Source organism: Alexandromys fortis, unplaced genomic scaffold (assembly GCF_014885135.2).
Source record: "Alexandromys fortis isolate MF-2015 unplaced genomic scaffold, M_Fortis_MF-2015_v1.1 scaffold_150, whole genome shotgun sequence".
NCBI lineage: Eukaryota > Metazoa > Chordata > Mammalia > Rodentia > Cricetidae > Alexandromys > Alexandromys fortis.
In genome coordinates, this window is record NW_026068027.1 from 1,694,983 (window position 1) to 1,718,878 (window position 23,896).

Genomic DNA, 23,896 nt, shown 5'->3' on the forward strand with positions numbered 1-23,896 from the left:
TCTGCTTGCCTCTCCTTTATGTGTCCCTCTACCTGCCTGCCCATTGGCTGTTGATGATCCATCATTTTGAGGAGCCCTTACCTGCACCTGTGGGTATGACTGCTGTGTAGTGCTGGCGACTGTCCAGCCGGGACCTCCACCCAGATCTCAGGCTCTTTTTTTTTTTTTTTTTTTTTCACATAAGCTTTTAGTTTATTTGTCCTCTGGGAAATGGTCTGCAAACCAAAGCAGATCAAGTCACCACGGATCTACTCCTTTGGCTTTTTGCCAGCACCAACATTGGCCTTCGCAGTCCCCCTAACCTTCTTCATTCTATTCTTGCGTTCCTTTCGCTGTTTTCGGGAGGTCTTTTTTCTTCTCATAAAGGCCATGTCTTGCAAGTCTGTGTTTGGGTTCATTCTTCTTTGCATAATCGAGAGAATCATAGATCATGCCAAAGCCAGTTGTTTTCCCACCACCAAAATGAGTTCTGAATCCAGATACAAAGATGACATCTGGTGTGGTTTTGTACATTTTGGCTAACTTCTCCCGAATCTCTGTCTTTGGTACTGTTGCCTTCCCAGGGTGAAGGACATCAATCACCATCTGTTTTCTTTGAAGCAGACGGTTGGTCATGAACTAACTTCCTGGTCCGGATCGTTACTGTGTCGTTCATGATGACGGCCGCGCCGAGCTGCTAAAGCAGGAAAAGAGCAGATCTCAGGCTCTTTATATGCTCTTTTTGTCCCCGCATGAAGCTCTATCCAGGTGCCTTGGACTCATTAAGTTCAAATTAGAGTTTCCTTCCAAAAATCTTTTGTGTTCTTAGAAATCTTAGGAGAAAGAACACATTAGAAAAATTATCCATTATGATCAAGTAGGCTTCATCCCAGAGATGCAGGGCTGGTTCAACATACGCAAATCTATCAATGTAATCCACCATATAAATAAAATGAAAGAAAAAAACCATATGATCATTTCATTAGATGCTGAAAAAGCATTCGACAAAATCCAACACCCCTTTATGATAAAGGTATTGGAGAGACTAGGGATACAAGGGTCATACCTAAATATAATAAAAGCTATTTACAGCAAACCGACAGCTAACATTAAATTAAACGGAGAAAAACTCAAAGCCATCCCACTAAAATCAGGAACAAGACAAGGATGTCCACTCTCTCCATACCTCTTCAATATAGTGCTTGAAGTTCTAGCAATAGCAATAAGACAACATAAGGGGATCAAAGGGATTCGTATTGGAAAGGAAGAAGTTAAGCTTTCGTTATTTGCAGATGATATGATAGTATACATAAGCGACCCCAAAAACTCTACCAAAGAACTCCTACAGCTGATAAACACCTTCAGTAATGTGGCAGGATACAAGATCAACTCGAAAAAATCAGTTGCCTTCCTATACAGTAAGGATAAGGAAACAGAGAGGGAAATCAGAGAAGCATCACCTTTCATGATAGCCACAAAGAGCATAAAATATCTTGGGGTAACCCTGACCAAGGAAGTGAAAGATCTATATGACAAGAACTTTAAGACTTTGAAGAACGAAATAGAAGAAGACACCAGAAAATGGAAGGATCTCCCTTGCTCTTGGATTGGGAGGATCAACATAGTAAAAATGGCAATTCTTCCAAAAGCAATATATAGATTCAATGCAATCCCCATCAAAATCCCATCAAAATTCTTCACAGATCTGGAGAAGACAATAATCAACTTTATATGGAAAAATAAAAAACCCAGGATAGCCAAAACAATCTTATACAATAAAGGAACGTCTGGAGGCATTACCATCCCTGACTTCAAACTCTATTACAGAGCTACAGTATTAAAAACAGCTTGGTATTGGCATAAAAACAGAGAAGTCGACCAATGGAACCGTATAGAAGACCCTGACTTTAATCCACAAACCTATGAGCACCTGATTTTCGATAAAGGAGCTAAAACTATACAATGGAAAAAAGAGAGCATCTTCAACAAATTGTGCTGGCAAAACTGGATTTCAATCTGTACAAAAATGAAAATAGATCCATGTCTGTCACCATGCACAAAACTCAAGTCCAAGTGGATTAAAGACCTCAATATCAGTCTGAACACACTGAACCTGATAGGAGAGAAAGTGGGAACTACACTACAACAAGTGGGCACAGGAGACCGCTTCCTACGTATAACATCAGCAGCACAGACAGTAAGGGCCTCATTGAATAAATGGGACCTCATGAGACTGAGAAGCTTCTGTAAAGCAAAGGACACTGTCGCTAAGACAGAAAGGCAACCCACTGACTGGGAGAAGATCTTCACCAACCCCGCAACTGACAAAGGTCTGATCTCCAAAATATATAAAGAACTTAAGAAACTAGACTGTAAAAGGCTAATCAACCCAATTATAAAATGGGGCACTGAGCTGAACAGAGATCTCTCAACAGAAGAAGTTCAAATGGCCAAAAGACACCTAAGGTCATGCTCAACTTCCTTAGCGATCAGGGAAATGCAAATCAAGACAACTTTAAGATACCATCTTACACCTGTCAGAATGGCTAAAATCAAAAACACCAATGATAGCCTATGCTGGAGAGGTTGTGGAGAAAGGGGTACACTTATCCATTGCTGGTGGGAATGCAAACTTGTACAACCACTCTGGAAAGCAGTGTGGCGGTTTCTCAGAAAATTTGGGATCAACCTACCCATGGACCCAGCAATACCACTCTTGGGAATATACCCAAGAGAGGCCTTATCATGCAACAAAAATATATGCTCTACTATGTTCATAGCAGCATTGTTTGTAATAGCCAGAACCTGGAAACAACCTAGATGCCCCTCAATTGAAGAATGGATGAAGAAAGTATGGAATATATACATATTAGAGTACTACTCAGCAGTAAAAAACAAGGACTTCTTGAAGTTTGCAGGCAAATGGATGGAAATAGAAAACACTATCCTGAGTGAGGTAAGCCAGACCCAAAAAGAGGAACATGGGATGTACTCACTCATATTTGGTTTCTAGCCATAAATAAAGGACATTGAGCCTATAATTCGGGTTCTTAGAGAAGCTAAATAAGAAGGAGAACCCAAAGAAAAACATATAGGCATCCTCCTGAATATTAACCTTCATCAGGCGATGAAAGGAGACAGAGACAGAGACCCACATTGGAGCACCGGACTGAAATCTCAAGGTCCAAATCAGGAGCAGAAGGAGAGCGAACATGAGCAAGGAACTCAGGACCGCGAGGGGTGCACCCACACACTGAGACAATGGAGATGCTCTATCGGGAACTCACCAAGGCCAGCTGACCTGGGTCTGAAAAAGCCTGGGTTAAAACCGGTCTCACTGAACATAGCGGACAATGAGGACTACTGAGACATCAAGAACAATGGCAATGGGTTTTTGATCCTACTGCATGTAGTGGCTTTGTGGGAGCCTAGGCAGTTTGGATGCTCACCTTACGAGACCTGGACGGAGGAGGGTTTTCCTCGGACTTCCCACGGGACGGAGAGCCCTGATTGCTCTTTGGGCTGACGAGGGAGGGGGAATGGATTGGGGAGGGGGAGGGAAAGGGGAGGCGGAGGTGGGGAAGAGACTGAAATATTTAATAAATAAATAAAGAAAGAAAAAAAAAAGAAATCTTAGGAGAAAACAGTAGATATGCCCCTCTCTTACTCCACAAGAGTGGCAGATACGCCCCTCTTGTTACTCCACGAGAGCAGCAGATATGCCCCTCCCTTGTTACTCCTTGAGAGCCTTTAGCCCCAGTTCTGCAGGACCCACCTACTCCATGGCTCATGGAGGTCTTCTGGGATTTAGACCTTTAATTTTTTTTTCTTTATTTGGGTCTCATCATCGTTTTCATATTCTCATGAAAACTTATCTTTCATCTCTTAGGGGCTGATGCCCCACAGCGGCACAGTCCGGTGTCTGACTACTGACTTTGCACAATTGTAGTCACACACAGAAGCTTGGGCCATGCCTGCAGAGTGAACAGTGTGCCCTGGAAATGTGTTAAAGAATCAAGAAATATTGAATCATGGAGGTGATGATCCCATTCTCTGTTTGGGGAAGATGACTGAGCTCCCTGGTCTCTGGACCTTGTTTCCCCGAGGGAATATGCTTTGAATCAAGAACACTTTGGAAGTTCGGTTAAGAGTGTACCCTTAAGGGCTTATTTTCCTTCAGAACAAAGCTTCCGTGTGAGCCATACTCCCTCTCAGAGCACAAGGGAGAACTCGGTCCTGGAGAGGGATTTCCACAGCAGGTGAGGTACATATATCCATATATCCACAAGTGAGGTACATATATCCATATATACACAGGGCAGCCTCAGCTCCGGGAGCACAGCACGTGAGGTACTTGGCAAGAGCTCAGTGCAAGGAAGCAGTGGCTTTGGAGACCAAGGCTGCAGCTGGCCCCAGAGCTTATGTGCAGGTAGTGAGGGGACCTGATGCTGGTTGCCAGAAGACAGCAGTGCGGGAGGCTGACAGGAAGGATGTGTTTGGAGTGAGTGACCAGGGAGTGTCCTGACCTCTGCTGGCTTTACAGAGGCCACAGGCACCCAGTGGGCTGCCTTCTAATCCTAGTTAGCACTGAAAAGTTCTTCCCTAAACAATAACATGCTTAATTTTTAATGTATTTTTGAGAGTTTCATGCCACATATTTTGATCATATTCTTCTCCATGCCCAACTTTTTTCAAATTTGCCCTACCCACTTACCTGCCACCTATCCAGAAAATGTCACCAGAGGGTTCCAGGTGAGAGGGTGCACTAGAAGCTGCCTCTCCGTGACCCCATAAGGAGAAGAAGAGTCAGAATGACAAAAGACCATTTTAAAGAAATGAGCTTTGGAATTCACAAAGGCATCATTAAGATACCTGATAAGGAGACAAGGAGCACCTCGCTGGGCGGTGGTGGCGCACGCCTTTAATCCCAGCACTCGGGAGGCAGAGGCAGGCGGATCTCTGGGAGTTCAAGGCCAGCCTGGTCTACAAGAGCTAGTTCTGGGACAGGCACCAAAGCTACAGAGAAACCCTGTCTCGAAAAACCAGAAAGAAAAAAGCAAAAACAAAAGAAAAAAACAAAACAAAACAAACAAACAAAAAAACCACTTCTGCCCAACAAAGGAGGTAACCATCTGAAGAGACCGCCGACAGAAAAGGAGACAACTATGTTAACTATGCGTCAGACAGGCTTAATATCTAGGATATATGAAACATCTAATGAAAGTCCAGTACTAGGCATGAGAAACCTGTTTTTGAGTTGTTGATCTGGGAAGTTCAAGAGAGCTCCAAAACAACAGAGGCTATTGCTGCTACGCTTGGTTGCCTCCCAGAGGTTGTAGTTCAGACACAGGACTTGGAAGATTCAAGCTGGTCCTGACCTGAATGCCTCTTCTGTAAGGACCAGCTTTTGTAGTACCAGAAGGTGCTATGCAAGGCACCAAGGGAGAGAAGCAGAGAACAGCCCTACCCAGGTATGAACCACACACACACACACAAAGACCAACATGGCAGGATATCTCGGAAGGTGCAGTAGTGGCACTCAAGTCTTGGTGATAACCAACAGTTGTCTGATTGGATGGAAACTTACCCAGCTTTCAAGGGCTAGTGAGGTAGTTGATTTTACAATGGAACCTTCTACCACCAGGTACTGAGGTTTTCTCTCTCCTGCCAGCCAGCTCCCAAATAGTGACATGGAGACTTATTAATTATGAAAGCTTTGGCTGGTTTCCAACTAGCTCTTATAACTTTAACGAACCCATTTCTGTTCATCGACATGCTGCCATGTGACTCATGGTTTTTACCTCTCCTGCATGTCCTGCTTCCTCTGGATCCAGCTGGCGATTCCAACTTCTTCCCTGAGTTCTCTTTCTGCCCTGAAGTCCTGCTTATACCTCCTGCCTAGCTACTGGAAGTTTAGCTTTTTATTAAACCAGTCACAATGATATATCTCTACACAGTGAAATAAAATAGCTCAAGACACCACCATTTTATCAAAACCTGCATAATTCCTATCTGCACTTTAAAGGCTTATCCTTATACCCACAGATAATATGTAGCTTTCACCCTCCATCAAGAAGCTTCTCTTTATAGCAGATAGAGACCATCACAGAAAATCACAACTGGTCAATACAGAGAACAGCTGGTTATGGGGTGCTCAGCCCTGATGGATGAGTCTAAAACATAACTCTGGCACTTAAGGCTCAGGAAACATGGAGGAAGAAGATGTGGGAAAGATGGTTTGATCCAGAGGACCAGGAAGTCTGCTGTACGATGGTGTCTTCTAGTGAGACACCTAGCACAACACCATGGCTGGCCAACACAAGGGTCAAACGATGGCGAGACCAGTGTACATGCTAACATGGAAGAAGGACATTTCAAGAGGCCCCCACTCCTAGACAAAGAACTATAGTTTACTAGACTGGAGAGAGGGAAAATTTGTCTACACTTGGGTTGAGGGCCTAATTGGTTATGCAAACTAAAGTGATCAACCCTGAAATCCTGTACATTATTAATGCAATGCTGAACAGACCCAACAGGTTGTAGTTTTGTATTTACGCATACACACACACACACACACCAATAAAAGAGGCCATGGATTTGAGAGGGAGTGGGGGGATATAAGAGCGATTGAAGGGAGGAAAAGGAAGGGGGAAATGATGTAATTATATTTTAACTAAAATAAAAATAAAAAGTATATAAAGAACTACAGTAATTAAACTCACCCAATAATGAATATATTAAAGAACTGAACAGACAATTCTCAAAAGAAGTATGATGGCCAATAAGTATTGAAAAGTGTTTGACATTCTTAACCGTGACAAAAATGGAAATTAAACTGCTTGGAGATTATTTTGGATTTTCTACAATCACAGAAGCCATGCCCCACAGAAACAAAAGCACTTATGTTGTGTCCTGTTGACTCCTGCATCCACCACTCTCTTCCAACTACAGTGTGCTGTTTGGATTCCAGCATGAAGCTGAGCACCAGGGTCTGTTCTTGCTTCTATATAACAGCACTTCTAATTCTTTACGAGTATGAATGCCCTTTGCTGTCTTTTTTTTTTTTGTAAAAACCATTTTATCAGCATATAGAAGTGTCTGTTTTTCTTATTTTACAAGAATTTTACTTTAAAAAATTTGTGGCTGTTACATTAAAAACCTTGAGTAGGTGTGGATTTTATTTTCTTTACAATCTTCAAATAAATTGAGAAATTAATTATTTCAATATTAAATCTAAAGCCATCTTGAGGTTTTAGATATAACATTGAATTGAGTTCCAATAAGCAGCAAATATTACTAATAGTCCAGGCTTATCAGAGACATGGAATCTTAAGGTTTTACTCAAATTGTGTAGGTAGGTAAATTAGTGGTTTATATTTTTTCCTTTTTTAATTGATATTTATTGAGCTTTACATTTTTCTCTGCTCCCCTCCCTACCTCTCTCCTACCCTCTTCAACACTCCCCCAAGGTCCCCACGCTCCCAATTTACTCAGAAGATCTTATCTTTTTCTACTTTCTACTTCCCACATAGATTAGATCTATATAAGTCTTTCTTAGTGTCTGCATTGTTGTCTAAGTTCTCTGGGACTGTGGTTTGTAGGCTGGTTTTCTTTGCTTTATGTTTAAAAACCACCTATGAGTGAGTACATGTGATAATTGTCTTTCTGGGTCTGGGTTACCTCACTCAAAATAATGTTATCTAGTTCCATCCATTTTCCTGCAAAATTCAAGCTGTCATTATTTTTTCTGCTGTGTAGTACTCCATTGTGTAAATGTGTCACTCTTTCCTTATCCATTCTTCGGTTGAGGGGCATTTAGGTTGTTTCCAGGTTCTGGCTATGACCAACAAAGCTGCTATGAACATAGTTGAGCACATGTCCTTGTGGCATGATTGAGCATCCTTTGGATATATACCCAAAAGTGGTATTACTGGGTCTTGAGGAAGGCTGTTTCCTAATTTTCTGGGAAATCGCCACACTGACATCCAAAGGGGTTGTACCAGCTTGCATTCCCACCCAGCAATGCAGGAGTGTTTCCCTTTTCCCCACAACCTCTCCAGCATAAGTTGTCATCGGTGTTTTTGATCTTAGCCATTCTTACAGGTGTAAGATGGAATCTCAGAGTTGTTTTGATTTGTGTTTCTCTGATGACTAAGGATGTTGAACATTTCCTTAAGTGTCTTTCAGCCATTTTAGATTCCTCTGTTGAGAGTTCTCTGCTTAGGTCTGTAATCCATTTTTTTTTTATTGGATTATGTGTTCTTTTGGTGTCCAATTTCTTGAGTTCTTTGTATATTTTAGAGATCAGACCTCTGTCTGATGTGGGGTTAGTGAAGATCTTTTCCCATTCTGTGGGCTATCGTTTTGTCTTGTTGACCATGTCCTTTGCTTTACAGTAGCTTTTCAGTTTCAGGAGGTCCCATTTATTAATTGTTTCTCTCAGTGTCTGTGTTGCTGGGGTTCTATTTAGGAAGTGGTTCCCTGTGCCAATGCATTCAAGTGTGCTTCCCACTTGCTCTTCTATAAGGTTCAGTGTGTCTGGCTTTATGTTGAGGTCTTTGATCCATTTGGACTTGAGTTTTGTGCATGGTGATAGATATGGGTCTATTTTCATTCTACATTTTGATATCCAGTTATGTCAGCATCACTTGTTAAATATGCTTTCTTTTTTCAATTTGATATTTTTGCTTCTTTGTCAAAAATCAGATGTTTGATGATGTGTGGATTGATATCTGGGTCGTCTATTTGGTTCCATTGGTCCTCCTGTCTGTTCTTATGCCAATACCAGGTTGTTTTCAGTACTGTAGCTCTGTAGTAGAGTTTGAAGTTAGGGATTGTGATGCCTCCAGAAGTTCTTTTATTGTACAGGATTGTTTTGGCTATCCTGGGTTTTTTGCTTTTCCATATGAAGTTGAGTACCATTGTTTCGAGTTCTTTGAAGAATTTTGCTAGAATTTTGATGGGCATTGTGTTGAATCTGTAGATTGCTTTTGGTAAGAGTGTTTTATATTTGTATCGATGATTAAAGTTAAGGAAAGATGTTAGGATGACATTTAAATTTTAAATTCCAATTGTTTAGATATATATGTGCATCCATATGTTGTTGGCACATACACACATGTATGGTAAAATTAATACCTTAGATCTAAAATTTACTCTATTTTATCACTATAACTTCTATTTTTGCTTTTAAGATTTGATGACAAAGGTCTTAAGATAAACTATTTGTAGCAATGCATTTGAAAGAGATTTAGATCTAGAATCTTATGTATTTATTATTTCTCTTCAGATTTTTCATGACTAATAACCATTAGGTAAATGGATCCTTTTTCTGTCCTGCCTGGTCCCAAGGCCCCTTAAAAATAATTACTCAGAGGCTAAATATAATTACAAACTATTTGGTCTATTAGCTCAGGCTTATTATTAACTAGCTCTTACAACTAAATTAATCCATATCTATTAGTCTATATTTTACAATGAGGCCTGTGGCTTGTTATCTCACATCTTGCTTCCCTGGTGGCTGCTGGCATCTTCCTGACTCTGCCATTCTTTCTATATCTCTGCTTGGATTTACTGCCTGGCTATTGGCCAAATCAGCTTCTTTATTAACAAATGATAATAAAACATATTCACAGCATAGAGAAGGACATCCCATATCACTAGCCTGCTGTGCATTTGTATTTATTATCTTTTTTCTTAATGGTACAATAGATAGGTATTCTTCAAATCTTTCAGAGCCCTTCAGAATATGGTTTAAATGTTTAAAAACTTAAGACTTCATGACAAAGAGACATGTCTGCTCCTGGCAGCACCAATTACTTCGAGAGGAAGATGGTCATCGAAGAGGCTCTTTAGCCATTTGGGCAAGAAACTGCTCTTACCTGAACTGCTGAACTGGATATGCAGGACCCACAGAGAAACGACTGCTGAACTTGCCTAAAGGTGAGATGATTCTTTGGGGTTCCTGCTTCATGAAAGAGTCTGCTAGACATTCTGCGAGATACAGAAGAAAGTGACTGTCAAACTGCCAGTATAATCAGACCTATCTTTAAAATTTCCTGCTTCATGGAAAAGTCTGCTGGATACTATGGGCCTGTGGGCTGAAGATGGATGCCTGAACGATACAGAAAAACTTTGGGTGACTGTCTAAGCAGTAAGATATCTTTGTCAATTCTAGAGTTTTGGAAGTTGCTTACAACGTACTTTTCTGTTTACTTAGATAATATATCCTTCTGGAGTCTTTGATGGAGTTGAAGAATTTAGTTATAGTTTTCCTTAGTTATGATAAAAGATAAAGTAGATATAAATATTGTAACTGTAATTCGTGTTTGATATCTGTTTTGTTATATATAATTTTACTATGTTAAAGTTAAAACCTTCCTTTTTATTTAAACAGAAAAGGGGAGGTGATGTGGAAGTCCCCTCTGTGTGCTGTGATTACCATTAATGAATAAAGAAGTTTCTTTGGACCTATAGCAAGGCAGAATTTAGGAAGGCAGGAAAAGCTAGGCTGTATGCTGGGGAGGAAGAAGGGCGGAGTTGGAGAGATGCCATGGAGCTGCCAGAGTCAGATATACCAAATCTTTGCTGGTAAGCCACTGCCATGTGGCAATATACAGATGAATAGAAATGGGTTAAATTAATATAAGAGTTAGCCAATAAGAAGCTAGAGCTAATGGGCCAAGCAGTATTTTAAATAATATAGTTTCTGTGTGATTATTTTGGTTCTAGGACACTGGGAACAAAATAAACACCCTCCTTCAACATCTAGGGGCTGGAGAGATGGTTCAGAGGTTGAATGTTTACTGGGCTGGACATGGTGCTGCACACTTTTAATCCCAGCACCCAGGAGGCAAAGGCAGGTGCGTTTCTGTGAGTTCAAGGTAAGACTGGTCTACATAGTGAGTTCCAAGCCAGCCAAGGTAACATAGTGAGACCTTGTTTCAAAAAACAAACAAACAAAATGCCCTGGCGTGATTCCATCCCGTGTGTCTGTTCTGAGGAGAAAGAAGTAGCAGTTCCCTCTGTCCAACTTCTGTCACACTGAAGACTCAATGGATGTGGACATGAACCCTCTTAGGCCTCAGAACTACCTTTTTGGTTGTGCACTAAAAGCTGACAAGGATTCCCATTTTACGGTAGCTAAATGATGAGAATGAGCACCAGTTGTCACTAAGAATGGTTAGTTTAGGGATGGGGGCAAAACGCAAATTACTCATGGTAGAGGCAGAACAATGAACTATGAAGGCAGTCCAATTAAAGTAACACTGGCAACTTTGAAAATGTCTGTACAATTTCTCTTGGGAACTTTGAAATGACACCAGCTGTGTCTTAAGGTTGAAGTGTGGTTCAGGGCCTGTGCACATTAGTGGACTGCACATGGTATCTGTAGAGGAAGATGCAGAGTCAGAAGATAAAAATGAGGAGGATGTGAAAGTCTTAAGGATGTCTGGAAAGTGATCTGCTTCTGGAGATGGTAACAGGGTTCCACGGAAACAATTAAAACGATGAAGATGATAAGGATGATAACGAGGAAGATGATGATGATTTTGATGAGGAGGAAAATGAAGAAAAAGTTCCAGTGAAGAAATCTGTATGAGATATTCTGGCCAAAAATGCACACACACACACAAATCAAATCAAAGTGGAAAAGACTTAAAACCATCAACACCAAGATCAAAGGGTCAATAGTCTTTCAAAAAAAACAGAGAAAAACTTCTAAAACACCAAAAGGACCTAGTTCTGTAGAAGACATTAGGGCAAAAATTCAAACAACTATAGAAAAAGTGCATTAAATAGTCCAGGGCACTACTGGTAAATTAAGCCCAAAGATGGGAAAAAGCAAATGGAGAAACAAATCTAGTCCATACTGAGTACCATCAGCAGTCCAGACCACACTCCTCTAGTTTCAGCTCAGCCCCCTTTCCTGATTGGCTGTCCACTCCCCTCCTCCACTGCCCCTTGCAGGCTGGAAGCAATCTCTTGTTTTCCTAAAGCATTTTTTTTTTTCACTCCCGTAATGCCGAGAACTCCACTGCTTTCTACACTGGTGCATATGCCTCATCTCTGACTGTGTTTTAATCCCTTTGTATCCTTAGCTACTCAATAAAGTTTTGAATGAACAACAACAAAAACCCAACCAACCAAACAAAACAGTGTAAAAAAAGAGTGCTAACTGCTCTCGCAGAAGACCCAGATTTAGTTCTGAGCACCCACAGAGTTCCAGAGGGTCTGATGCCCTCTTCTGACCTCCACAGGCACCAGGCATGAGCATGGTATACATGCATATATCCAGGCAAAAGTAATTTAAAATAAGTAAATATTAAGTAAATGAGTTTAAGATTATCCCATTCATTATTATTTGTGTGTGTGAGAGAGAGGGAGAGAGGGAGAGAGAGAAAGCAAGCGTTAAGTCCAACTCTGAATCAAATGTCTGAGGAGATAGTCTCACCCCCGCCTCTCTCCGGCTCCATCTGTCGGTAAGAGAAGAAATGACACACTGCAGAGGGGTGTGGGAAGTGCGGGATGATTTAGCTAGGACGGAATTATTGTAAAGAGTCGATGCCTGCTAGTCTTTCTCATGCCAATGAGAACACTTTCACGCCACGTAGAAACTTCTGTCCTTTGAATTTAAGTGAAAAGTTAGGCAGACTATTCCAGGTCAGAGTTCCCATCGCTTATTCATGTAACTAATTCCTTTCCTTTGGAAATAGTCACCCCTGAATCAAACAGCTAGAGCTCCGTTGAGATCCTGATAGCTTCTTAGAGTCTCCACTCAGCCCCAGGTATTCCCAGAGGAAAACACTCCCTGCTCAAACAGTAGATACAAATGATTAGGTCTTGGACAATTAGTCCCCTCCACTGGCGGTGCTGATGGTGACGGCGGGGCCTCGTTTCCACTTCCCCCTGTCTCTGGTCAGGGGATAGACATTAATTGTAATGTCTGCTCCTGCCTCAGAGGTGAATGGCTGTAGACAGAAATAGATGTAATTTCTACCTGACAGTGTTTTAGCCACCTGAGTGTTGCAGGAATGCGGATGAAACAGAAGCAAGTAATGAATCAATATGATTTCTCCACCAAGTTTTAGTCTGATAGAGAGAATCCATTTTTGTTGACCTAATGAAGCAGCCAAACAAGGCATGATTCTTCAAGATAAACTTGAAGATTATACTATAGTACAGAAAGCCAGAGGCTTAGAGACAGGACTTGTTTCAGAATGATGAGAGAGGACTCCTGAGTACAGAGAGGTTGATTCCAGACACAGGTACTGAATGTTTATTCAGAGACCCCCACTGGGAACTGTCGGACCTACTCAAGATCACGCAGGAGGTTCACAGACAGATCAATGGCCTCAGTGTCCCCAGCTCACATCAGCAAGCCAAGCCCTGACTGTCAGGGGACTGTCGGTTTACCAGGGACCAACCCCCGAGCCTTAGTCAGCAGAAATACCACAGTGGTTCCCGCTGCACAGAATCTGCTGTTCCCACGTGTTCTGCTCAGTGCCTGCCATCAACAAACACACCAGAGGAGAAAGCGAAAGCCGTCCAGGGGAGAAAGAGAAAGCCATCCAGGGGAGAAAGAGAAAGCCGTCCAGAGGAGAAAGGGAAAGCCGTCCAGGGGAGAGCAGAGACATGCGCAGGAGAGTGGCCTGAGCATGAGAGAGAAAACAGGTCCGGCAAAATGGGTTTAACCAATACAGCAGCATTCATGGATTTAACCAATACAGCAGTATCTGTGGGTTTAACCAATACAGCAGTATCCATGGGTTTAACCAATACAGCAGTATCCGTGGGTTTAAGCAATACAGCAGTATTCATGGATTTAACCAATACAGCAGTATCTGTGGGTTTAACCAAAACAGCAGTATCCATGGGTTTAACCAATACAGGCGTATCCAAAGAAAAAAATGAAGGTTGAAGCAAACTATACAGGAAGGTAGTGAAAAGCTTAATAGTTAGAAAGAGAAAAACAAACAAACAAACAAACAAACAAACACAAGCTGAGAAGTGTCCTGTAAGGAATAGGACCATCAGTGCAGAGAAGAGGAAAAGGAAGGAGGCAGAAGCGGAGCAGAGGAGGGCGTGTCTGGGTCCAGCCTGGCTCTGGATTTGAAACACTTGAGCTGCTTCTCCAGAGGTTAAGTTGAAAATAGCGAGGGCTTGGTTCTATGCGTTGTATAAATGCCGCTCTCCCTGTGCCCACAGACACTTGAACGTCTGAGTGCATGCGCGTGGGAATGAAGTTTCCTCATTTCTATGAGCCCTACAGGGCTTTCCTGGTGAGCATGGCACAGGTCTTAAGTCATCCGTTTGCTGTGATGGCAGAATTCCTTTCCCTGGGAGGGCCTTTATTTAAAATTGTTGGACTGGCAGGCCTAGTGGATTTGCTTAAGGTTGCAGTCACATTTTTTCCATTTTAGACATTTTAATTGATTCTCTGTGGGTTCCACATCATGCACCCTGATCCCATTCATCTCCTTGTCCCTTCATATCTGTCCTCTGCCCTTGCAACCTCCCTCCCAAAATAAAATAAAATTTAAGAGAAAAACAAACAAATTTAAAAGATGAAAACAAGCATAAAAACATACAAAAAGAGAAAAGTCTCCACATGGAAGCTGCAGTGTGCCCCAGTGAGTCACACAGTCCGTACATCTTTACTTATAAGTGTTCATTGTAGTGAGCCATTGTTCTGGTCTGAGGCCTCTGGCTCCTGCTACCCCTTCGATGCTGGGCCCTCACTGGGGCTCCTCTTAGAATCCTGTTGTTCTCTTGCATCATGAAGATTCTGAAGCTTTGGATTTGCAGGCCCCTTCACATGCTCCAGCAGGTTTTTTGATGAGGTGGATGTTGGCATGGGCCGCCCTGTTCTGGGTCTGGGTGGTAGTCGGGTTGGCCAGCCTGCCGGCTTTCTCTCACGGCCGCCAGCAGGGCAAGCTCTTCGGTATTTCCCAGGCTAGTCTGTCCACTGCAGTGGGCAGCAAGGAGTGGGACCTGTTCTGTTCTCATGCCCCTGGGACTGGCTCACCGCACCCACACCACCAGGGCCCACTCTCTTGTTCTGCCCAGGTGAGGGGTAGGGCTGGTCTTCTGACTGCCACAGCTGGTAAGGTGCAGGGCCAGCTTTCCTGCTCTTCCGCCTCTGAGGCTAGTTTTCCTGTCTGCTGCAGGTAGCAAGGGGTGGGGGAGGGCCTCTTTCCCTCACCCATGCCACCACAGAGCGTACGAGGAGGGGCAGGGTCAGTTCTGCTCTCATGCCCGCGGGCTCACCTGCACCCCCGCCAACACCGTCAGCTTGACTGTTTCGCCGGGGCGAGGTACAGGAGCCGCTTTCCTGTGTACTGCGCTGGTGAGGGGGCAGGGCCAGTTCTCCCATGCTCACGACCTCAGGCCACCTCTCCACATGTGGCAGATGAGGGGCAGCTCCTGATCCCTCACTCATATTCGCAGGGCCAGATCACCTGTGCCCATCAACAGGGTCAGCTCTGAGTGCTGCAGTCAGTGAGGAACAGGGTCAGCCCTCCAACCCTTGTGACCCCAGGGCCAGCTTTCCAGCCTGTAGTAGGTAACTAGGTACAAGAGGGGTATCTCTCCCTCACCCATGCCACTGTATGACACACAGATAGTAGGGATAGCTCTCCCACCCTCTTGCCTTTAGGGCAGGCTCCCCTGAACCCCCACCAACAGGGTCAGCTCTACTGTGCTGCCCAGGCTAGGTACAGGGCCACTCTCCTGAGTGCTGCAGCTGCGGGGAGGTAGGGCCTGTTCTCCCTAGTGCCTGCAGTCAGTGAGAGGCAGGGCCAGTTCTGTGCAGTGGTATCCTCACTGTCTTGGGTGGTAACAGGAGCCACGGACATCAGCACAGACTCAGGCTGTGGCAGGGCCATGGACCCTGGCATGGTCCTTAGCAGTAGCACAGGCCGCTCAGATCTCGGACACTAACATGGCCGCAGGTATTGGCCCAGACCCTAATTATCCATGTGGCCATTGGTGACAACAAGGGCCATGGATATCAGCAGAGATCCCGACTCTGGTTGGACCACAGACCCAGACTGGGCCCTTGTCAGTGGTCAGGGCAGGATGTCACGGATGTCACCATGGTCCGGGTTTGCAGTGTAGGTTACTCAGATTGGCATGGACCCAGGGGCTGCATGGCCCTCGAACACCACCATGGCCTCAGATGGTGGCCCAGATCCCAGGCATCCTCACTGCCCCTGATGGCATGAGGAGGCTCAGACATCAATGCAGACTCTGGCTGCGGCGGGTGTCTCCCCTTTGACACCATAGTCCAGGTTGGCAGTGCACGTCCCTTAGGTCTGTATGGCCCTGGCAACGGCATGGCCCTCGGACATCAACCTTACAACAGGTGGCGGTTCAGATCCTGGACGTCCGTGTGGCCTTTGGTGGAACACAGGGCATGGAGATCAACACAGACCCAGGCTGTGGTAGAACCATGGGCCCAGACATGGTCCCTGGCATAAGCCTTGGCTGAGCTTATGTGTGCCTGCGGTCACACAGATCGGCATGGCCCCAGTGGCAGTGTGGCACTCAGGCACCAGCATGTCCCAAGGTGGCAGTCCAGGCTCCGGGCATCTGCTTGGTCATTGATGGTAACAGGAGCCTTGCAGATCAATGCAGATCCTGGCTGTGGTAGGGCCACAGACCCAGACATTGCCCTCTGCCTAGGTTTGGGTCCAGATGTCCCCATAACCCTGGATGGCAGCACAGGCCACCCAGATCTATATGGCCCTGGTGGCAGCTTGACCCTCAAACACCAACATGACTTCAGGTGTTGGCCCAGACTATGGGGCCTCTGCATGGCCTTCAGTGGCAACAGGAACCACTGACATCAACACAGAGCTTAGCTGTAGCAAGGCCACAGATCCAGACATAACTCTCCTCAACAGACCAGGCCTGGATATCACCCTGGACCCAGGTGGCCACACAGGCCTCTTAGACCAGCATGGCCCCCACTATGGCGGCATATTTCTCTGGCCCTGACATGGTCACAGGTGGTAGGTATCTCAGCCTCTAGGTGACTGTAGGGCCCTCAGTGGTAACGGGAACCATGGGCATCAACACAGTGATGTGGGAAGTCCTTCTGTATATGTGTTGCTCTTATTGGTTGATGAATAAAGCTGCTTTGGCTAATGGCTTAGCAGAATATAGCCAGGCTGGAAAAGATAAGTAGAGAGAGTAGGTGGAGTCAGAGAGATGCCTTGTAGCTGTTGAAGGAGGCAGATGACATGTAGCCTGCCAAGAAGCAAGATGTAACAAACCATAGGCCTGTGATGAAATATATAATAATAAAAGAAATGGGCTAATTTAAGATGTAAGAGATAGCTAAAAATACACCTAAGCTATTGGCCAAGCAGTGTTGTAATTAATGTTTCCCTGATCATGGTTGAGGACAGCATTAATCTATGGGCATGAGCAAACATATTCAGGGGGTGTTTGACAGCATGCCCATTTAGCAAAACAACAATAGTGGATCCTTATAGGTCCCACGACCTCCAGTCTCATGGGCTTTTGACCAGGTTTATAGTACAAAGCCCAAATTCCTTCCTGTAGAACAGGCCTCAGAAACAACCCAAAAGACCAGGTGTGGTGGTACACACCTTTAATTCCTACCCTTGGGAGGCAAAGGCAGGTGGATCTTTGTAAGTCTGAGTCCATCGTGGTCTTCAGAGCAAGTTCCAGACCAGCCAGAAACTCTGTCTCAACCCTGCCACCCACAAACCCACAAAACAACCCCCCCCCAAAAAAACTCAAAGCGGTTGGTTATCCCATAATCTGCATGCCACTATTGCACTGGGGTGCACATCTTGCCCAGAAGGTTGGTACTGTAGCATGCAGAAATGACTGGAACCTTAGGAACCTTACCAGTAGGCCACAGCCTCATGGCCATACTCAGAATAATAGAAATGTGTTAATTTAGGATATAAAAATTAGCCAGAAATATGCCTAAGCTATTGGCCAAGCAGTGTTGCAATTAATATAGTTTCTGCATGATTATTCTGGTCTGGATGGCTAGGAAATGAAACACAACGTCTGTCTACGAGCAACCATAACAACACCAAACAAACAACAAAAGACATGAAAATAGGAGAGGGGCTTGCTGGGAAGAAAGGGTTTACTATGAACTATGATGGGTAAGGGTACCTAGATCATAAAGTTGTCAAATAATAACAAAAAAATCTTAAAAATTCTAGAAAATAAACAGTCACGTCAAGAGGAAGAGCACCCACTTCGCTTCTAAGTTTTACCACACAGGTTTCAATATTCAAAAAACTTCTTTGCTATAACACCTCAAAATGTCTAGTAGGCAGTGCAAACTACCAGCAGCATTCGGACTACACAATCCATTTTTTTGAGGCTCACTAGTCACCCCAGACTAGTTTTTAACTCATAAGCCTTCTGCCTCAACTCCCTTGAGTGCTGGGATCACAAGAAAGCAGTACAACACCTGGATACTTTTTGATGATTCATAAAGTGTCATCATCACCGTCACCACCACCATCATCCTCAGCATCACCACCACCATCAGCAGCACCATCATGATCCATCATCATCATGATCAATCATCATCATCACCACCACCATCATCCTCAGCATCACCACCACCATCAGCAGCACCATCATGATCAATCATCATCATGATCAATCATCATCATCACCACCACCATCATCCTCAGCATCACCACCACCATCAGCAGCACCATCATGATCAATCATCATCATGATCAATCATCATCATCACCACCACCATCATCCTCAGCATCACCACCACCATCAGCAGCACCATCATGATCAATCATCATAATGATCAATCATCATCATCACCACCACCATCATCCTCAGCATCACCACCACCATCAGCAGCACCATCATGATCCATCAACATCATGATCAATCATCATCACCACCACCATCATCATCATCACTACCATCATTCTCCTTAGCATCACCACCACCATCATGATCAATCACCATCTTGATCAATCACCATCACCACTACCACCACTACTCTTAATCACAGTCATCATTGTTTCTCATTCCTTATCTTAATTAGCAAATTTGAGTCACATTTTAGTGTGAATGAGAACAATCTCAGTTTCTTTGAGAATTGTGCACGGATAGAGTAGAAAATAACATGTTGCCATCAAAGGAAGGAAAACACATCAGTACAGGGTCCTGTTTGGCACTGCCTACCCTGGATCAACAGCAGATGTCACCAAAGAACCTTAGGATCAACTAAGAGACTTGGTGTGTTGTTACTATAGTCTGATTTCTGCTTTATCTTCCAAAGATTCTTCTGGTAAGAAATTCTGGTTAAGAACACAGTCTCAGGTGTGTAGCTGGGCATAATACACAATCAATTCTTTTTTTTTTTTTCAAGACAGGGTTTCTCTGTGTAGCTTTAGAGCCTGTCCTGGCACTATCTCTGAAGACTAGGCTGGCCTTAAATTCACAGAGATCTACCTGCCTCTGCTTCCCTAATGCTGTGATTAAAGGCGTGTGCCACCACCACCCGGCTCTCAGTTCATATATTTTAGGGTCACTGTAAATGAGAGTATGTTCAACGATGTCTTTCTCAGCTAGTTGGTATATAGAAAGGTTACTGATTTTTTTCTGAGTTGATTTTGTTGGTTATTCCTAAAAGTTTTCTGGTGAATTTTTTGGATCTCATGTATCTAATCTGTAAATAGCAGTAGTTTGATTTCTTTGTATACCTTTAAAGTCTGATGCCAAGAGATACTCTGGCCTAAGTTTCCTTGTTCACCCTGGCTTTAGTGAAGATGTGTTTACATAACAGTACTGTGTTAATGGCTCTCTGGGGAGCTTTGCTTGACACTGTTAATAAACCACAGACCTAATATCATGTTGGCTTTCTTTTAAACAGCCTTTGTGTCTTGGAGTGCTTGCCTGTGCACGCACACAGATCACTGTAGGTCTGTTTTTCCTCCCATTTAGATGGTTTTAGTCAACCATCTGAATCTAGACTGGGAAATAAGCCCCATAGAAGTACTGCTCCTTTGTTTCCCCTGCTCTGCCCCAACCCTCTTCCTATCTCCTCCAGCAGAAAACTCATTCTCCATCTCCCGGTGTTGCTGTCTCAAGAATTTTAGATAAATGGAATTGCATCATATATAACCTTTCAAAGTCGACTTTTGCTAATGCAATCATCTTGAGGTCTACCTAGATTCTTGTATATACCAGTCGTTATTTCTTTTCATTTCTGAGTAGTATTCCATTGTATGAAATAAAAATGCTAAGGATATTTGCAAACCGGCATTTTAGGAACGCTGTTCCCCACCACCCCAGGCCTTTTCTTCTCATATTACAAGGCTTAGGAGAAGGCAGAGCTCTGTGTGCCTGTTTCCCTGGGCAGTTTCTGGTTACCTCTTGACTCCTGTGTTATGGAAAGTCTCTGTGGTGAGATTCCTGGAGAGGTCTATGAAGACGAGGCGGTGGGTTGGTGTGAGTCAGTCCCCTGGGTCTGAAGTCCACAGAACTTCCAAACTGGCCAGTTATTCTGTACCTGTAGGATTCCATTAGAGCCTCATCACAGGAGCCGGCTTCACCCCTGTGGGTTTTAGGATGACTTGGAGGTCTTGCGAATCCAGCTGGAGGGATGAGAGAAAAGAGGAAGGTGCACATTTGGAGCTTGTCCATCTCCTGAGTCACCAGATGAGGAACATGGTCCTTCAGCTCAGGACATAGGCAGATGTCATCGCTTCTGGGATGGGCACAGAAGCAGAGAAGCCTGACTCTTGCTTCCCAGATATGAGCAAAGGCCACTGTTCTACCTCTAGGCTGGGTGTAAGAAGTCATCCTGAACCCAGGAGTAAAGGCTAGCACCAAGCAAGGGCTTCTGCGCACAGGGGAGAAGCACGAAGCAGCTGGGTTAGATAACCACAGGCACATTTCTGAGCCCGCTTCCTTTGAAAAGAAATGCGGTTTCTGCAGAGTTCAGTCCATTGTTTTAGGAAGTGGCAGAGGGTCTTGGGATGTAATATTTGTGTGCAAGTGGAGAAACTGGGTCTTCAAATTCGGTGAGATAAAGTTGGGAGTCAGTAACAGAGGTCTGAGTTGTGGCAAGTAAATAACACACTATGAAACAATGAAACCTAATAAATTAGATGTCAAATCAGGAACTACTTAGAGATGAATGCAAATGCAGCCACAGTGTACTGAGGCTGTGGGGTGCGATGGAGCAGGGTGGAGAGGGATTTTAACTATTCGTGTGTACATGAAGATTACCCCCATCTCAAATCAGCAGTGTAACTTCAGGTGTTGGGTGACAGCTAGCAGAGACAGCGATAATTGCACAGAATGGTGATGAAGGCACCATGAGTAGAGAAAAAGAAAGTTGTAGGAAAAACAAAACAGGTTTTTTTTTAAGGGTCCACAAACCTGGTAGATCTACAGCTAGATGAATGTAACATGTGAGGGGTGATCCTCGTCAACCTGACTGGGTTTAGAATCACCTAGGAGACACATTTCTGAGTCTTGTTGTGGAGTTGTTTCTAGAGAGATTTAACCCCCCCCCCTCCATGAATGAACCATTCCATGCCCTGGAGTCCCAGACTGAACGATACAGAGAAAGGAAGTGAGCTGAGTACCAGTTTCCGGTGCCCCTTGTTTGCTGGTCTCCCTAGGCGCGGTAGGCGCACGCCGCTGGGACGCCCTTGCATGCTTCTGTGGTGTTGCCTGTTTTAATTCTTTCTCTTCACCTTCCTGGTAAACTGATATTCCAAACCATTTGTTCTTCATCGATATCCAACTTTTAATATGTTTAATTGAACATGTTCACAATGTTTGGACTTCCCCACCACAAGTATGAACACAGCAAGTAGCCTAGATCGTGGGCAACACTTTGGGGGCACAGGACCGGTGATGAAATGAACTGAGAAGATAAGGATCTTGATCCTGTCTTTCCCGTTGCTTTTATTCTTTGCAGCCTTTTGCCAGGACAAAGCCCTTGGCCAGTCCCTGCCTTCCATTGAGTTCCATCAAGGCATCAGTCAGCTGCAAGAATGGGCTCACAGGGAAGCAGAGAGTTCCTTGGATGCTCAGGACTGTTTCTTCACAGTTGATCTTGGCTCTAGCGAGTTTACTGTTTTGGTGGGACGAGGCAGCTTTTCTTAGAAAACAAACTATGCCCGTTAGGAAGATGTATTTTGAGAACATATACCGGATGTCATCATTTTTGTTTGTTTGCTTTTTTTGAGACAGGGCCTCATTGTGTATTATTGGCTGGTCTGAAATTTACTATGTAGACCAGGCTGGCCTTGAACTCAGAGATCTGCCTGCTCTGCCTCCCAGTGTTAGGATTAACAGTGTGTACCCCCACACCCAGTTGTAGTAGTTTTTGAGTTGTTATACGGAATATAATTATAAGTAACATGCAATTGAGATTTCCTCTGTCCAGTGCCCCTTTACCTGTGTGGCAGGTCAGCAGTGAGCCTGCCAGCTTAGGAAATTCTGCCAACACAAAGTCTTTCCGAGAAATCTAGGATTCCAAGGCACATCCACCCTGCCACGTGCCAATCAGCAGGGCTCCCTCTCCACTATGCTTATTGGACACCATCAAAGATGCAGGATGCTTTCCTGTTCTTCCATGCAGCTGTTCTCGCTCATAACTGCTTATAACTGGTTTCTGAAGAGGAAGGAAAAGTTGGCTACACCCAAAGAAGTGGCAGCAGTTGCCTTTGCATCCAGGAAAAGGCACTACATCTGTGGCCATTAGCACGGACACCGTGTGCTGTGCTACAGCCGGCCAATGCCTAGTTGTGGCAGTTAGCGCTGACACCCTGTACTGTGTTACAGCGGGCCAGCCAACGTCTAATTACTAGAGTTTGGATTATAGTCTATGAGTGAGTTGGCTGTGGACCGGTTCCTGTTCTGAACTGCAAATCTTGCTGTTTATATGTGAAAACTCTGCCCAGTTGTTCTGCACAAAGCTTGGCAGTGCCTGCTGGAGCTACGTCCAGGCTAGACCACACCAGGCAGAATGCACAGATCCTGCGAAGTGGGGTAAGCTTGAGGATGACATACCTCACATAGGAGAATCAAGGAGAAATAGTGGTTAGTCAGTGACTGGAGAAAGTGTAAGTATTTTATCTGATTTTTTTTTTCATGGACAAAGCGTAAGATCAGGAGTAGGGCAAACTTCTACTTTGCCTCTGTGAGAGGAGGGGTTTTATTGGCTTTTCCTCCGGTCACCTCTGTATATTCGTGACAGGAAGTCAGTTTGAAGAAGACTGACAGGAAAATTTTTTCAAAAGTTGTACAGGGGAAAAAATGAGAAAAGGCTGTCCTCTAGAAGGACTGTGAGCCAAGTGGTGGCCACAGTGAGATGAAAAGGGGCAAGAAGAAATGGGCCGGTGGGAGAGTAAACTTTGAACTCCTCTGCATCCAGCATCTCCCTGTGTCTGAGCATGCGTCACTCACTGGGGCTTCGCTCAAGAGAAGAGGGGACAAAGGTGAGCCCTGATGGCTGCATTACCATCTGTGAAATCATATCTCTAGCTGCTCGCAAAGAGTGTCAAAGAGACCTGGTGAGTAGGACCAAATGGTTTATTATTGGAGAACTTAAGTATTAAAGGGGCCACGGTGCATCATGGCCCACTCTGGATACCACGGTGGTGGTCTGTGAACCTCTAGCCTGGACCATAGTGCGGCTTGTTTCAGTACAGGCATGACAACTCCTCCGGACAGATCTTGGAGTCTCTTAGTGCAGCGATTTCAGTACAGGACTCCTCCTCCTCCTCCTCCTCCAGGAGTTTCACCGTTTCCTGATAGTCTTCCTCTGTGCAGTATGAAAAACAACCAGAAATAGTGAATTTAGGGTCTCATTATATTTAATAAGACCAAGCTGTCAGATAGTCTCATGGAGCCATGAAAATCACGGGTA

General features: G+C 44.3%; 2 pseudogenes; one reads left to right on the forward strand and one right to left on the reverse strand.

The window, feature by feature from the left end:
- Positions 1-180: 180 nt before the first annotated feature.
- LOC126514832 (40S ribosomal protein S24-like) lies at positions 181-670 on the reverse strand (annotated as a pseudogene).
- A 4,308-nt stretch (positions 671-4,978) lies between these two features.
- Positions 4,979-12,031, forward strand: LOC126514831 (nucleophosmin-like; annotated as a pseudogene).
- Positions 12,032-23,896: the final 11,865 nt, after the last annotated feature.